The following is a 17,697-nucleotide window of genomic DNA, read 5'->3' as shown; positions in this document are numbered from 1 at the left end:
AAGGAAGGCATCTTTTGGAATGTTAGTCTTTCTTTTGTTGGTGCACATATCCTTAAGAAACATGGAATGCTTGGGTAAATGTTTGATGGCATCGAGAAATGGAAGGTTTATGGTTAGACATTTGAATATTTCTCTGATTTCATCAAAATTTTCATCCTCTTTGGGTGTTATGAGGCGAGTTGGAAAAGGTGCCTTTAGTTTGTATTGTCTAACTGGGTTAGGTGGACGAATTGATGGTTTAGCGACTGGAACATTGCTAGGAATACGTGGAGGTATTTGGGTTTCAATTTCCAGTTCTAGTACTAGAGTGGTTACCTCTACGGGTGTAAGATCTTCTGGTAAGACTACTTTGTTGTCAACAGTTTTACCAGATCGCAATGTTGTGACTGCTTTAATCTCTTGGTTGAAGGTTTCAAACTTTTTGGCCTGGTAATGAACCTTTCTAGGTTTTATCTGGGGATAACAAGTTCAGAGATTGTTGTATGGATGCTAGGAAATGGGTTTGCTGTCGCATGACAGATATCATTATTTCGGTGGGCTTATCTGTTTGGACACTAGTTGATGGTGTAATGGGGACTAGGTCTCTTTGGTTGTTGATAGGTGGGTTTTGATAGTTCTGGTTAAACTGGGATATAACCAATGTTCTATTCTGGTTGTTATAGGTACCTTGTCCTTGTCCTTGTCTGAATGCATTTGTTGGTTTGTTGAAACCTGGTGGTGTTAGGTTTTGTGGAATATTGGTCCATGCGACATTTGGATGTTGTCTTTTGATAAGCACCCAAAACTGTAATACTAAACCCCGAGAGACATAGCATTTTGGTTAATTATGTGTTTAATAATTATGAAATAATTATATTTTCGTGACAAAGTCTCATTTCCTTTTCTGTGATGAAAAATATTTAGAAATCTCACCTTAGCATCAGAATTAGGATTTGTTCTTAAAACTTAAGTTAAATACGTATGCAATAGTTTTTACATCTTTTCATAAGCATTCATGCACTAATTGACTATCATTAAATGTACATAGCAGTAAGTTTCTGGGACCCACGGTTAGACAACTTAATTTCTATATCCTGTGAGAATCTAACTAAATAGCCTCAAAATGTGTGATATGTGAGTAATGACACAGAGAAGTAGTTTTTCTGAATAGAGAAGTTCACTCGTCTACTTACTTGATCACTACCCAAATCTTAGGCGAGAATTTAGGCCTTCTTTGGATTGATATAACCAAAAATTCATACCTATAAAAAACATTTACCGCTATTTCACCAAACATTCATTACCCATCTATTAACTACAAATAAATAAGCCCACCTAGATGATGAGTATGAGAAATAGGATGAAGTGTAGAAAAATGAAGAGAAAAACTTGTCACAAATCAAAATTAGTTACCTTCTTCAGAAGAAAAGACAAAAGGAAAAATAGAAATATGTTTCCAAAAATAAAAATAAAATCAAAGTTAGAATTTCTCCCAAAATCAAATCAAAAGGGAATACAAAAGCTAAAAAAAAGCTAAGTATGGAAACTCATGTTAGAAGTAGGAAAGAAAATAAAGATTTCTCGTGTAAATATTTCGAAGACCTTATTCCCTCATACGTATCATTTTTGAATTTTCCATTCCATTTTCTTCTACATTACCACCTAAGCCCCATAACACATAATAAAGACCTCTAGCTCAATTAGGAGTAGGGTGGTGTGATAATAAGTAGTAGATGTGAATTCTCAACCTCGGCTCCTCTGACTGTCATTGAGTATTTGAGGAACTGTGTGCCCACTACACACTAAAGTTAGCAAAACTTGAGTGGAAAAATAAGAGAGAAATTGTGTTTCGACACATACCTGTGAGAACTTACATAAAGACGCTATCCAAAGGAAACAGAAACGGCCCTTCTCGTACATTTCATTGAAAAAATCACTACATGCATGTTCATATGTAGATCTTTTGATTATTGTATGTATATTAACTTAAATTTCAAAAGAATTAATCCTTGTTTCCCCCGCTAGTGAGATGTATAGATATCTGAGATTAATTAAGGGAAGAAGCCTTCGTTACTGAGTCATTGTAGTATAGATGAAGTTTGTGAGTATCTTCTCTAGAAAACTCTCACGAGGCTATAACTCGTCCACTAGGGAATTCCTAGTGGTTTAAGGCCTTGTTGCATATGGTCAATGCAACCGCACTCTGCGAAATGAGACTTAGTTTAGGACAACACATTTTTGGCCACTTATTATTTTATTGTCTCTTCTTTGCTTGAGGAGAAGCAAAGTGTTGTTTGGGGGTGGTGTGTTAAACACCCAAAACAGTAATACTAAACCTCGAGAGACATAACATTTTGGTTAATTATGTGTTTAATAATTATGAAATAATTATATTTTCGTACTTTTACAGGTTTTCGCAATTAACATGAATATGATAATAAAATATGCATCAAAGTACGGGAATACTGTGTATATTTGAAGTCTTCCAACTCAACCCCAGTGAAGCCCAACAAAGCCTGACTAGAGCCGAAGTTTCCAAAGGGACAAAACCAGTGTAGAACGGGTCCACGTGTAAAGAAGCAACAAACTTCCGAAGCGCACATATTTCAAACCTAGATGCTGATTTCGGCAATTGAACTGCCAGAGCAACCAGGGGGACGAGCTCTACGCAAAGACAGAAAGTTGTAAAAATGCCAAAATCCGAGCCGCCACTGGACACAGCACGTGGACCTACTCTATGGGCCCACAAGGCATGATGAGTCACTAGGGACAGGTGGCAAGTTAGGGGCACACCTTGGTGACACCTTGCCAAGAGAAAAAAACAAAACATTAAATGGGATTTTGTTTTGTATGAAAAGAAAGTTTAGATTTTGTTGGAACAAGAGGACAAACCTTATAAAACAAGGTTTGGATGTTGTGGGGAAACAAAAAGACAAAAGGAAATAAATAGAGGGGGGATTTACCTAGACTAGGAGATATATATATATATGAGAGGGAGACTTTAAGACTGGAGTTTTGTTTTACATTCCTGCTTTCATTTTCATTACCTATTGTTGTATTTCCCTTCCAGTAGATTTTCATTCCAACATCAAGTATTGTAAGTATTTGCTTTAATAAGATTTATTTTTCTTTAAGTTAAGTTCCTGTTCTTTATTTACTTGTTTGGTGTATACAATAAGATCAATCAGTCCATCATGATCATGAACTAAAATCCTCCTAAGGGGGAGGGTTAATGATGCTCATGTGAGGATTAGGATTGACACTTTAAAGTTCCAGAATCACTGCTTAGGAATTAGGTATAGATTATGCATCCGGTCCCAAAATGATTGAGATTGTCCAAGTTTGGAGTGTTGATGCTCTAGAACAGTCTCGTGAGAGACCTAAAAAGTCTAGCGCGAGACCCCGTGGTGGCTGTTAGCTCTCTGATTTGTCCAGCTGATGTAGAATCGAACCAGGAGTTGAAATGATATTTCCAGAGAAGGAATATTAGTTCAACTCCTTATGCTAGTGAGATAAGCTCAGAGATGTGTGCATCTCACTAGGGATCGATACTCAATGACATCTCAGGTTTGTCTATAAACTCGAGACGGATTAGAGCTGTAGTGATATGGTACTCTAACTGTTGAAACTGATTTTTACATGAGTGCGGTTAACCCTTTTCCTTGTTTCTTTTATTCCTGTTTATTTTACGTAGAAATCAATCGTTGTAATTTTACGATACTTGCATTCCAAGTTTTAATTAAACAAATATCCTAAAATCCTACTCACTAAAAGCTGTAAATCCAGTTGTGGACCTTGTCGAACCCTAAGGTATGGATGATCCCTTACTTGACCTATCCTACCAACCCACGTGAGTATGATAACTTGACTAATAAGACGTTTAAGGACTTTGGACTTTTGACTCCTGTATGGCCATCCACGAACTACAATTCCTACTGTCAAGGGAATCCTCCGCAATTTCTGCAAGGGCAAAATCAGTTTCCCAACACCGCCAATATAGGGTACCAAAACAACCGCAGCCTTGTTCCCGCTAATCTAGGTTATGGCTACCAAAATCAATCCGTAAACAATAATCATGAACTTGTTCCTGCTGCTCCACTGGGATAATCCACTGTCGATAAAACAGCTGAAACTTTTCTGACTTACATAAATTAACAGTCTCAAATCCTAGCATCTATCCAACAGTCTCTTCAGCTGTTAGCACATGTGAACACTTTTCTTGATGCCAAGTTTTTGAAGGACATGTGCACCAACAAATGGCGAACGAATGTTCCTCAAAAAGCGTTCCTCACTGAGTAGTTTCCCTCTATTACTGCTACCAATGGTGTGGTTATATACAAAGACCCAGGTCGACCAACTTTACCATATACGTTGGGCGATAAGTATACCGTAACCGCACTTTTAGACCTAGGTGCAAGTGTTAACTTACTTCCCTACTACTTATTTAATCAATTAGGTCTTCATGAATTAAAACCTACCAGCATGACCCTGCAACTTGCGGATCGCTCCATCAAGTACCCAAAGGGCATAGTAGAAAACGTCCTAGTAAAGGTCCAAGATTTTTACTACCTTGTTGATTTTGTCATTCTAGATACCGAAGTTGCCTGTGACTTAATTCCTATCATATTAGGACATCCATTTCTTGCAACTGCTAACGCTCCCATCAATTGTCGGGCTGGTTTAATGACAGTGTCTTCGGGAACCTTTTTGTAGAAGTCAATGTATTCAACTTAATGAAACAACTTCTCAATCTTGATATTGAGGGTGATATTAACATGGTTGATAGTCTGGCACAAGAATATTTCGCAAACTCTTTTCCCCCTGACGAGGTACACCAATTTCTTTCTTATGATAATCCTGAGTTTGACGATGACTCATACGTTAAGGATGTCCACGCATTATTAGAGTCAATACTACTATTTGACCCTACTACTGCATTACCAACTGATTTAGATGAACCTGTCTCGCTCTTTTCCATTGAAGAGACAACCCCTCACGAATCCTTGTTCCCCACTCCTCCAACTCCGGATTAAAAACCTCTACCCTCTGATTTGAAGTACATGCATCTCGATCCCGATGGTAGTCACCCTATAATAATTTCTTCCCATTTGACTACCGATGAAGAAGCACGTTTGATTCATGTCAGTTGTGAACACCACTCTGCTATCGGTGGGTCCTTAGATGATTTCAAAGGAATAGACCCTAGTGTATGAACGCATCACATACATCTAGATGATGACACAAAGACATCGCGGGAATCACAACATCGCCTGAACCCTACCATGAAGGAGGTGGTGAGGGAGGAAGTTTTATGTTTACTTGATGCAGGTATCATATACCTTTTCTCTGATAGTGTTTGGGTTAGTCCTGTCCACGTTGTTCCCAAGAAGTCCGGCATTACAATTGTGCGAAATGAAAATGATGAATGCATCTCCACTTGCGTTCCGGTGAAATGGAGAATTTACATTGACTATATCGCAAACTTAATGCCATAACATGTAAAGATCATTTCCCTCTTCCATTCGTTGATCAGATGCTAGAATGTTTAGCTGGTCATGTTTACTACTGTTTTCTTGACGGCTATTTCCAAATTGTCATCGATCCAGCTGATCAAGAAAAAATAACTTCCACATGTTCTTTTGGAATCTTTGCATACAAATGAATGCCTTTTGGTCTTTACAATGCCCCTAGTACCTTCCAACGCTGCATGCTTCACATTTTCAGTGATATGGTGGAACGTTATATGGAAGTCTTCATGGACGACTATTGCATCTATGGTAACTTCTTTGACGACTGCCTATCCAAGCTTTCTAAAGTGTTAACACGTTGTGAAGAGAAAAATCTGGTACTTAATTGGGAGAAGTGTTATTTCATGGTTACCAAAGGAATTGTTCTAGGTCATGTTGTTTCGAAAGACGGGATAGCGGTTGATAAAGCTTAAAATTGTTAAAATTGTGTCTCTACCTATCCACCAAACAATTCGCGATATCCATGCCATTTTAGGCCACGCTGGGTTTTACAGGAGACTTATTCAAGATTTTTCTAAAGTTGCTCGACCCTTAACCAATCTCCTTCTTAAGGATGCGGTCTTTGACTTCAATTTCAATTACAAACAAGCTTTTGAAACTTTAAAAACCGCCCTGACTACCACTCTTATCATTCAACCCCCTGATTGGTCTCAACCATTCGAACTGATGTGTGATGCTAGCGACTTTGCTATTCGCGCCGTACTAGGCCAACGAAGTGATGACAAACCCATTGCCATTTACTACACTAGTAAAACTCTTAATGACACTCAATGTAATTACATGACAACTAAGAAAAAGTTACTAGCTGTTGTCTATGCTTTGGATAAGTTTTGCCCTTACCTGGTCGGTTCTTCAACCATCACATATACTGACCATGCCTCACTTCTGTACCTACTCGCGAAAAAGGATGCGAAACAACGATTATTCCGCTGGATCCTTCTCTTGCAAGAATTCACCCTGGAAATTAAAGACAAGAAAGGAACCGAAAATGTCGTGGCTGACCATTTATCAAGGCTGGTTGGTGACATTGATAGTGATTCTGACGCCATCTGTGATTCCTTCCCAAACGAGCATTTGTACTCCATTTTCTCCTTTCCATGGTACGCGGATATCGTTAACTACCTAGTTACTGAGGAAGTTCCTTCCTCTTAGTCACGTCCTGATCGTAAAAAATTGTTATCCACTGTAAAATATTATTTCTGGGATGACCCCTACGTCTTTAAGAATTGTTCTGACCAACTCATTCGTCGCTGCATTCCCGATTGGGAACACACTGACGTGTTATCCTTTTGCCATGAACAATCTTGCGGTAGTCATTTCAATGGGAAGAAAACAGCGGCCAAGGTTTTACAATGTGGTTTTTACTGGCCTACCCTTTTTTGCGATGCACATGAACATTGCAAAGCTTGCATTCGTTGTCAACACCTAAGTCGCATTACCCAACGCAATATGATGCCCCTAAATCCCATTTTAATTGTGGAAATTTTTGACATTTGGGGCATTGATTTTATGGGACCCTTCCCTATTTTTTAAGGTTTTCTCTACATTTTAATCGTAGTAGACTATGTGTCTAAATGGATTGAGGCACTCTCATGTCGCTCAAATGACCATAAAACTGTAGTAAAATTTATAAAAGAAAACATTTTATCTCGTTTTAGTGTTCCCAAAGCTATCATCACTGATGGGGGTACACATTTTTGTAATAAATTTTTTGGGTTTTTAATGAAGAAATATAGAGTTACTCACAAAGTTGCTACTCCGTGTCACCCATAGACAAGTAGCCAAGTGGAAGTCTCCACCAGAGAGATAAAGTCCATTACGGAGAAAACTGTCAATCTCTTAAGAAAATACTGGTCTCTCCGCTTATCGGATGCCTTGTTGGCATACCGAATGGCATTTAAGACACCAATTGGGATGTCTCCTTACCACATCATTTTTGGAAAACCTTGTCATTTGCTGGTTGAACTTGAGCATCGTGCCCTATGGGCCACCAAAACCATCAATTATAATATCAACACGGCAGGCGAGAAGCGAAAACTACAATTAAATGAGCTTGAGGAGATTCAGAGTGATGCTTATGATCTCTCAAAATCCTACAAAGCTAATATGAAAAGAGTGCACGACAAGCACATTTTGCGTAAAGATTTTAAAATTGACTAAAAAGTTTTACTTTACAACTCCAGATTACGCATTTTTCCTGGTAAATTGAAAACACGATGGTTTGGTCCTTTCATTGTGTCAGCTGTGACCCATTATAGGGCAATCTATTTGCTTAATCCACAAGATAACATCAAATTTCAAGTTACCACGAGTTATGCTCCCCAACTATTAAACAGACTCTTCTCTAGGATCCGATCTACATAGACTAGTTGTTTCGTTTGACGTACTCAATTTTGTTTTTCTGTAAAGGGTACATCATTTTGGTAGCCATGCCATCTTCTATTTTATGATTTCAAAAGTATTTTGAAGTGTGTGGTTGCAAGCGCCGGAGCCGTAGTCCAAAAAAACTTTATTTCAGAACTGAGTATAAATATCTTCTGAAACGCGAGCAAACATTCCTGCTGGTAAATGATGGGTACCAAAAATTTCCCCTCCTCCCTTCTCTTCCCTTTTCTACTTTCTACCTCGCGAACTTCAGCTAATTATATGGTGTAAGTCTCACTCATCACGAATAGGTAATGGTCGTAGTACTTTTGCTCATAAACGACGTGTACGAAGTATGGGGTGGTGTATGCATTGCCAAACACCTTTCTGTCCAGGTCTTGACTTCCTATCCAATACTAGCCGGTATAAGGTATACTTTTGTCTGACACCAGCTGAGCAGGATAAATTTTGTCGCTGCACAGTTTCTCCCACGGGTTGGGATTCATCTTGAGGATTTGACGTTAAAAGACTCGATTCGTCTTGAGGATCTGACATTAAAAGACTCACCTTCTATATATGTATATATTGTTGTCTTTTAAATTCCCCTTGCGTTAAGCTGTGCACATAGAGATTCGTGTTCAACCTCGGATGTTGCCTACTTGGAACATGTATGGGCAATAGATTCTACCATGCCAACCCCTAGAATTGGTTACTTTGAGTTCCCTTTGGGGTTGTTTGAGGATAGCTATATGTAATAAGGGCAATATTATTAGACCGTAGTGCGCACGGTCCAGGATGGTACCGTCTTGCCCCTAGACCCATAATACATAGAGGTGAAGCCACAGTCTGGCTGGATTGGGTTTGCTCTAAAGCCGACATGATAGTTACCTAAGAATTTAGATGGTGACTCTTCGGGACATCCAGTGTTGTTCACATTAATCTCCCTTGTATAGAAATAAAACCATAACAAAAAAAAAACAAAAAAAACCCTATTGTTTATAAATAAAACACCCCTCCTTCTTTTCAAAAACTCTTGTAGCCTTTGAAAATGACTCATATAATTAGATGGCATTTTTCATGCCGATCATTTTGATAGCTAATTTATCCAATTCGGAGTCCGAACGAGTCGTGTGTGCGCGTTTACAATTTTTAGGCTTAATTTGGGCTTTAGGTTTGAATTGGGCTTGGAAAATTTTTTTGGCCCGACCAAATCTGGTGATTCTTGGCCCATTTATAAACTGAGACAACTCACCACGCGTCACCATTACATCATTTCATCTTCCCCAAAATCCGGATCTAGTTCCCTCCCGTTCCAGTCTCGCACGAGACAGCCCCACGTTAAATTTGAGTCTCGCATGAGACCACCACAACTTGGCTTCAAATTTCCTTCCGTCAACAACTTCCAATTCTTCCCCTCATCTCAAATCAATATCCATCCTCTTTCTGTGATCACATATGGCCAGAAACAGGCGAATTTCGGTGGAAAGAAATTTTGGATCCCTATTTGAAAGTGGGATGTTTGCTCTATTTTTTTTATTGGAAAATACAATCTAGAGGATGGGAGTGTCTCTTGTATGCTAATGGCTGGTTGTATTTAATGGATTTGGTGTTGAAATTCTATAACAATAGAGGCTTTAATGGCGACCATTTTTGGGTCACCATCGACGGCATTGGACGCCAAGTCACACCCGCTTTGATCTCTGGGATCACGGGTATACTGACCTTGCCTCTTTTTGTGTGTATATGAGATGTGGGATATGGATAGATGATGGTCGTTGAACAAAATAGAAGCGTATCAAAACCTAATTATCCCTCAATAAGTAAAGGATGAGTAGGGTATCGTTCCACTTTTAAGTGTATGTTTATATGAATGACAGGATTGGAAAGGAAGTTTGAGGGATTAAAAACTATTATTATATATTTTAGATTCTAATGCTAAACTAAACTAAACTAAACTAAACTAAACTATTGAGAATTTATAAGAAAGAGAATTCAAGAGATTAGAATCCACAAATACTTTTGATTCAATGACCTTTTGCTTCATGGTTGTTCTCACAACTAGACTACAATTAGGCAATCGAGCGAGTGCCGATGCCCTCTTGGACGAAACATCCACTACTACAGAAATGCACATTAGCCACGGTTGGTCAACTAGTATATACCCTTTGTTTGTTTGCCTAATAACGGTGGCTAATAGTCATTAACCACGGTACATTGGCTTTTTAATTTTAGTACAATCAAATACCACCGGTCTCGTAAAAGCGTGGTATATAGATGCCATTTACCACGGAACTACCCAATATCGCCTGATTTGTTTTTGATTTTCATATACCCTACCGTTTTCGCTTAAAATGTGGCTAATGTTTTGAAAAAATAACCCTACCGTGGATAAAGGGGTCATCATATAGCAGTTTTTTTTCCGATAATGAACATCATTTAGCACTAACCACTTTAAGAATTTATCAAAAAAAAAAAAAAAAACTTAAAGAATTTGAGATTGGGCAACCTTCGATGCCTAATCTACTTGCATCGCTATGGATCAGCAAAGTTCTCCAAAAGAAAATTTGAGATACAACTCCCTCTCTTCCTTAATCTACTTGAATCGCTATGGGGCTGCAGCCATCCTTGATCATCTTGGACCTAGATTTTCGAGGTAATCAGTAATTTACTGTACAATATCAAACCCCGTTCAATTTATTGCGGTTTTGTACTCTGCAATGAAACACCATTCAATGCATTAGGGTTTGGTTTCCATGATTGGTTGTTTGCTTGGGTTTGAATTTTTCAATTTAGCCCTTTTTAATCCCTAGAAAAGATCAATCTTTTCTAATGGGTAATGTTTTTTTCTTAAAACAATTTTTTTAGGGAGTTTCAACCAAATCCTATGCAAAATACCTGGTTGGGAAATTTTTTAGAGTTTTCAATGAAAATCTAGACAAGTTTTAAGCACAAGTGGATTTCTAACTAAATCTGAATTTGAGCTTCTTGAAGCAAAGGTATTAAGAGATCTTCTTGTTTTTTTTGTACCTTTTATGATAATTAAGAATGATTTTTTTCTTTTCTTTTCTTTTCTTGATGTTATATTTTTGTCCTCAATTTCGAAGCTGAATAGTATAAGATTCTTTCAAAGATTAGTGAAAATACACCGATTGAAGTTCATCTTCGTTTATTAGCCGAAAGTAAAATGCATTGTGTTGTTCTTTGTCTTTGTTACTTTCGTTAGTTTGTACCGATACTTCACTAAAAAGCAAGTACTAGGTTTTAAACATTGATTTTATTTTGTCTTTTCTCTTTTATTATCTTCGTTAGAGACTTTATGGGTTTTCTTGTACAACCTAAATGGTATGTTGAGTTTCAACGACTATATGCCTGTTTAATTTCAGTGTACCCTTTTCTATTGTGCTTCCGTTTTGTTACCCATTGGGAACTCTTCATATTAGCTATTGTCTATTTTTTCGATGTAATGTTTTGCAACTTTTTAATTCAGATCTGTTATCGAAGTTATGAATGGGTTGACGTTTCTTGATTTAATTGTTATCCAAATAGAGGTCGAGGTTATGCCATTTTTTTTTTTTTTCTTGACGAGTGCTTTCTTTTTTCTACTTCTCTAGTATCTTTACATTTCAACGCTCATACAGTCTCTGAATTCCATGTATGGGTGTAATGTTCCGCTACTCCTAATGAATTAGTTCAACACACATGACGATACTCAAAAGGTAAGAGATCAAATACTTCTCTCTCTCTCTCTCTCACATAATTAACGATACTAAACCGTGTTGTTGGCCTCTCTAATGTAGATTGTGGAGAAATACTCAAATTCAAACATTGAGATTCATACCTTTAACCGTGTCTGAATCGTGTGTTCTTTTATTTTTCATTTTATTTATTTATTATTTTTTTCTGTCGAAGATATACTTATAAACTTATGTGAAAAAATGTTTTCATTACATTTCATTTTGTTTTTGCAGAGCCAATATCCTCGATTGGTTGTTGAAGATTTTTGCCATTGCCTAGCAAGGGACGACCGAGGAAAAGGATGGGTGGTAGGCTTTCATGAAGTTCATCTCATTCTCTCGTGATTTTGGTTTCTCTTATTTACCGAAGCAATTCTTAGGAGCTTAGCGGTCCTAAACACATAACCACAAACTAAAGTTCAGATATCTTCAACTTGTGTGTTTTACTTATTTTTAATTTTACTCAACTTCACTTCCACAACACTTTGCGATTTTTGACTGCACTTCAAGCACTATATAGTAATAGCTCGCTTTGTTTTTGGTATAAATGCAAATGCTTATCGTGTCCAAATGGTTACTATTTTGCTAGTTGTTATTTAAGAACTTGTTAAATATAACTTATGATTTACTTTATTACTAAAAACTATTGTATCGTAGTATGATAGAGGCTTAAAGAAGTGCAGGAATTGGATCATCATCATTCACGTTTAGTTTGTGTACATGCCTAAATGGGTTTATCCGCTTTAAAGTTTTGATAGTAGAAGATCTTTGCAAAGTTTACTTGCTCTTTCAATCGAGAACAATATGAAGGTAACCAATGCTCCTAGTCACGTTTTCGGTGAGAACATAGAGGTGGTACAGCGGCACATATTGAGATATCAAAAAGTTTTGTGGCTTAACTATTTAAGTTTAAAGATATCCTCCTCGGCCTTTCTCGATAAATCCCCATTCGAGGTGTTTGTATGCGACTTTAGTTTTTCTATATTGTCTCAAAACAACACAATCTAAGATTTCTGGGCAAACCGAAATGTGTTGTTCTGTTATCTGTTTCATCTTACAGCCTATTTTAATGTGAAGGTATCCTCGGCCCGCCACGGTGATGTATTCCCCTCCTTGAAGAACGATTGGAAAGCTTCGATGCTTTATTGGGCCGAGGTTGGTACTTGATTTAGTTTCCTAGTTTTTAGCATATTTTTTTTCCGTGTAGTTCTAACCACATTTTATTTTATTCTCTTGAGGGCAAGGAGTATGTTTTGTTGCAAAATGCAGATAACTTGGGTGCTATTGTTGACTTAAGTATCCTTTTCCACTCTTTATTGACCACGACATTATTGAATTCTCGGGAAACTCAAGCTCCTTTGTATTATTCTTTGTATTCAAGTTATCGGTATAAATGATTTATCATAAAGATCTCTTTGAGAACCTTTTCCTATTTGGGTGTAATGTAAATCTTAAATCATTTGGTCCACAACAAAAATGAGTCTTGTATGGAGGTACTACTTTCGAGGAAATACTAGATGTCTTCATGCTTCTTACGCTTTAAATTCTTGTTACCTGTTTTGCTTGTGTGTGTATTTCTCTCGTTTTAGCGTAATTGTTTTCATGATTCTTCTACTACAAATCCTGTCCTAAAGTTCACCTTTTGTACGGGTGACCCGAAAACTCAATGAGATGTTAAAGGTGGCACCCTTATTTCATATGAAGGAAAAGTTCAGGTATTTGGTCACCAATTATTTAGGTTGTTAAGACTTGTTGGTTCATTCTCATCTTGTCACTACGTGTTTAATGATAGAGTTATAGAGTACTAATAACACGTTCTCGTAATTATGAATGTGTACATTTGCTTGTTTGTTTGAGTGGATTTGTATGTGAGAATATAAACTTACTTGTATAATTTTTTTTACTATACTTCATCCAATTCTCTTATTATGTCAAGATAAGTTTTAGCCCGAATGACGTTTGCCCTTGATGTTATGATTCACGGCTCACGGAAATTGCTCAGTCCCCGATGAACATGTAAGTGTGATTACATTGAATTTATACCTGTCTCTTTCTACATATAAATTAAGTATTACTTGTTCTAAAAAAATTATTATAACATAATATCTTTCTTTTTTCTATTTTTTTTATCATGTGTATCAGTGTTTCATCTAGGTGAACGAGTTCAAGTCGATTGAAAAGTTCAAGATCTTCAACACAAACAACTTGTATGTGATATATACTAGTTTGATATTTTTGAAAAGTTACAGGTGTGTGTTTAGGTTGTAATCTAAACCCTTGTTTCCCTGTGGGTGAATTTGAAGGCCATTAAGAGACTTGTGGAAGCTGATGCACTAAACATGGAAATCATTCCAAATCGAAAGTGAGGGCCATTTTTATTTTTCTGATATTAATTACTCCATGTTGCCAAGTCGGATCAACATGTTGCTGATAAAGTTAATATTTGTGCACGGGAAGTGGATGGGGTGAAGGTCCTTCATTTGAAACCGCTTCTTCTTTGGGCACCGGGTATTATTCTACGGACATATGTTGGCAATTAACTGTAAGCTTTCAATTTTTAGTGGCATTTTCACACTTTTTTTCTTAAACAGTTCTTTGAAAAGGCTATTGGCATCAATGTTCCAAGATCTCGGTTCCTTCCGTGAAGGCAACATCGATTTGCTCCTTGTCCGGGTTAGTCTATATCCCCGCCTTGATATTTATTTAGCTTTTCTTATATTGATCTTGTCTTTCTAAGGGAAGTACATAATTCTGATGGGACTGTACACCTTGGGTGATGGCTTTGTCATCCGTGAACGAAAGAAGCTAGAAACGAATCCCCGCAAATCCATCTATTGAGTTGGGTCCCGAATTTAAAAAGGTAAATGTTTTTGTTGATATTCACAGGTTTTCACTGAATGGGCTACACCTATTTGATTGTGTCTACTTCCTCGATTAGTTTCTTTCACTATTTTTAGGTTGGCAATTTTCTCGAAGTCGCTTCAAGTCCATCCCTAGCATCATTGAGCTAGATAGCTTAAAAGTGACTGGTGATGTATGGTTTGGTTCTGGTATAACCTTGAAGGTATGTAATTTACAGTTTCATATCTTTAGTTTCTAGTTGATGTTAAGTGGAATTTTTTTCCTTGTTTTCTTCATATATTTTTGTTTATTTTCATTTGACTTAAGTCCGAACTTTATATAGGAAAAACAAGTGAAGCAACAAATGCAGGATGAGATGGAAAGAGCTATTATCAGTGGAGACCCCCTCACTATCTCTGGGCGCGATGCTCTTGTCTCAAAAATGAAAGTTGAAGCTGAAAAAGCTCATGCGGAGGTACTAGAGGCATTGAATATGATACCTAAGAGTAATGTCTATATCCGTTCCTTTCATTTGTATTTGGGTTCCCGATGATTTGCCTTTGTAAATGATGTTTTGCCCTCTTTTTTTTTGGGTTCATGATGTTTTGCCTTTTCTCTGCGAGCTCTCTGCGGTTGACAATTTCACACCTTATTGGATAAATAGATATACAATGACTGTTTTTAAGTGCAAATGGTTAAGCAATGTTAGTTCCCGATCGTGTCTTTTGGTCATGACAATACATGGGGTGTGTGATCTAAGTTCATTGGAAGAATGACTCACCTGTTGTGTTAACTATGTTGGCGGATAAACAAAGTTAGATCTTTGTTAAAACGGAGCCTATGTTTTTGATGGAAAAGGCCATGTATTTTGGAGATTGAAAAGCTATTCGCAAAGCAGATGTTTTGGTTCAAGGTAAAGGAAAACAAAAACAAATGTGCAGGTCTTATGTTGCATATTTGGAGGATTCTTATTGCTATATTAAGTCATTTCTTTACAACAGATGTAGGAAGCTTGGGCTCTATTACTGCCGAGGAGAAGTGGTTTGCTATCGAGGTGAACGAGAAAAAGAATGGTCGAAAACTATATATCTTCAAGGTGTGTACATCTTAGTTCAATTGCATATCTTGTTCCCTGTATTGTGCTTGTCTCATACCGTAATTGGTGTTCAATTCCTTTTTTACATTTATGTTGGACACCTCATATTGGTGTCCAACACTTGTATGTAGCTCTGTCATTACTTGGGATAAACTCACGTTTCTAACGATGATCCGCAACATTCCAAGATGCAAATGATTCTTGGTCTGTCAATTTTTCTTAACTTTATCTACAGATAACTATGGAAACCCACCTTTTTACGTATAAAAAAAAAGGATAAATAAATAAATATGGAGACTCACCTAATGGTAGCATCTCTCTACGATGCAAATTAATCCTTGTACTCCACGCCCACAGACGCACATGCATGCACAACTAGATATTATAAATATGCATTTTGTAAGATCTTATATTTTTCTTCATTGCCATTATTATATTCTCAGGCTGCCCAAGACGGGGTGGACATAGTAAGCTTGTCAATTACTCCTAATAGACGCCCTCCTGGTCTTGCGACATTTTTCAATCCCATTGATATGGCCTTACTCTCGGCTGTAAAGTAGAAGTCGTCATACATTAGCATTCTCTGTTTTGTGTTATTCTTCATTAATTATTTAGTTATTATATTACCTTTTGATCTTTGATCGTGTAGATGACAAATCTAAGCCTCAAAGATACATACATACAAGAGGAACTTGATGTTGTTCGACTTGAAATTCTTAGATTCATCCAGCATAATGGAGCGTTCGAGCCAAGCGTTGTCTTAGCTAGGTTTTGACCCTTTCCAGTTAAGATTTGGTACTTGGTTGATCTCACCATTATTTTGATGTTTTAAATGGAACAAGTTGGTAATTATTATTTTGATGTTTTGGCCGGATGGAACAAGTTCAAACTTCTTTTAGCAATTCAATGTCTAAATTTATTTATTTTGTTTGTTGCACTATGAATTGTTTATTTGAACAATGTGTTTTTAAATCCAATGTGGATATGGTGAAAATGGACAGGTTGCAGATTCTAGGGTTGAATATGATGAGAATCGAATAATTAGGGGTTTTTTTTTTTTTTTTTTTTTTATAAATGTCTATAAACCACGGTTTTGTAAGAACTGATGTATAAGGAGATCCTATAAACCACGGTTTTTATCCAACCGTCATATATAGTATCACTATTTCCCACGGTGCAACTCGGATAGAGAAAATTGTAAAGACTATTAACCACGGTTTGTAAATCCTAATACCACTGTTTTACTCAAAACCGTGGTATATAAGAGGTACTTTTTCCCACGGTTTTGTTAGAAGTATTTGTCACGGTGGTTGTTACCACGGTATGAAAACAGTGGCTAAAGGCTTTTTACCACTGTAAATAACAGTGGTATATGAGCTTTTCTGTAGTAGTGATCGTTAACGAATAACTCTACTTAAGGTTGTTCCTATGTTCATGTTACTAGTATCTTCTTTCCTTTTATGTGAGTTTGGGTAGCTATTCAATGAATCACCATCTAAGACAAATACAAGGAATACTTCCCTTACTCTAAAACACTACACAACTAGAAGAAAAGTAGAGAATAATAGTATAATATTAAATTACAATAAATAAGACCCTATTCTAACATGATATTCGATTACAATAAATAAAAGCATGTCACTAGCAAATATTCAATTGCAATAAATAAAAACTTAATCTATACTTCCATCCCCTGGTCTGGGCAATGGAACTAATAACTAAAAACATAAAGAACTAACCTGATTGAAGAACACCATGAACCAGAAGAATTATTAAACCTTAAGCACCGGCTTCATCTTCTCCCTTGAAGGAGAAGATTAGCCTTCCATAAAGAAGGAAGAACACGAAGAACGAGAAGAAGAAGAGTTGAAGAACATAAGACTAGAAAGACTAATTTATTAAGACTCAGCTAGTTAAAATCGATATTTTATTATTAATCTCTCTCTGCCTCAAGTTCTGGAGACAAGAATATAAGTGAATTGGCAAATTACATGAGGCACTTAGATCCTCTATTTATAGAGGTTACAATGAGCTCTAGAAACATTCCAAACCGTCATTTGTTTCTTAATACAAATAGATTTCTTTCAGAGTCCAACTTCATCTCCAAAACTGAGGAGAAATTGGCTACAGTGTCGATCCATGCGTCTGGACGCAC

The 17,697-nt window shown here is 36.9% G+C and overlaps 1 long non-coding RNA gene and 1 pseudogene across 2 annotated transcripts; both read left to right on the top strand.

The window, feature by feature from the left end:
- Positions 1-10,405: 10,405 nt before the first annotated feature.
- Positions 10,406-14,999, top strand: LOC147475884 (UTP--glucose-1-phosphate uridylyltransferase-like; annotated as a pseudogene).
- A 511-nt stretch (positions 15,000-15,510) lies between these two features.
- LOC147475883 (uncharacterized) lies at positions 15,511-16,465 on the top strand. 2 transcript variants are annotated; one of them, XR_015208924.1, is made up of 2 exons: positions 15,511-15,542; positions 16,192-16,465. It is a non-coding gene; the product is annotated as an uncharacterized LOC147475883 (long non-coding RNA). The 2 variants fall into 2 exon arrangements; XR_015208925.1 differs by having other exon boundaries at positions 15,986-16,465.
- The last annotated feature ends 1,232 nt before the right edge of the window (positions 16,466-17,697 follow it).

Source organism: Coptis chinensis, chromosome 9, assembly GCF_015680905.1.
Source record: "Coptis chinensis isolate HL-2020 chromosome 9, ASM1568090v1, whole genome shotgun sequence".
NCBI classification, from domain to species: domain Eukaryota; kingdom Viridiplantae; phylum Streptophyta; class Magnoliopsida; order Ranunculales; family Ranunculaceae; genus Coptis; species Coptis chinensis.
The sequence above is the reverse complement of the archived record's forward strand: the minus strand, read 5'-3'. Positions and strand labels throughout refer to the sequence as shown.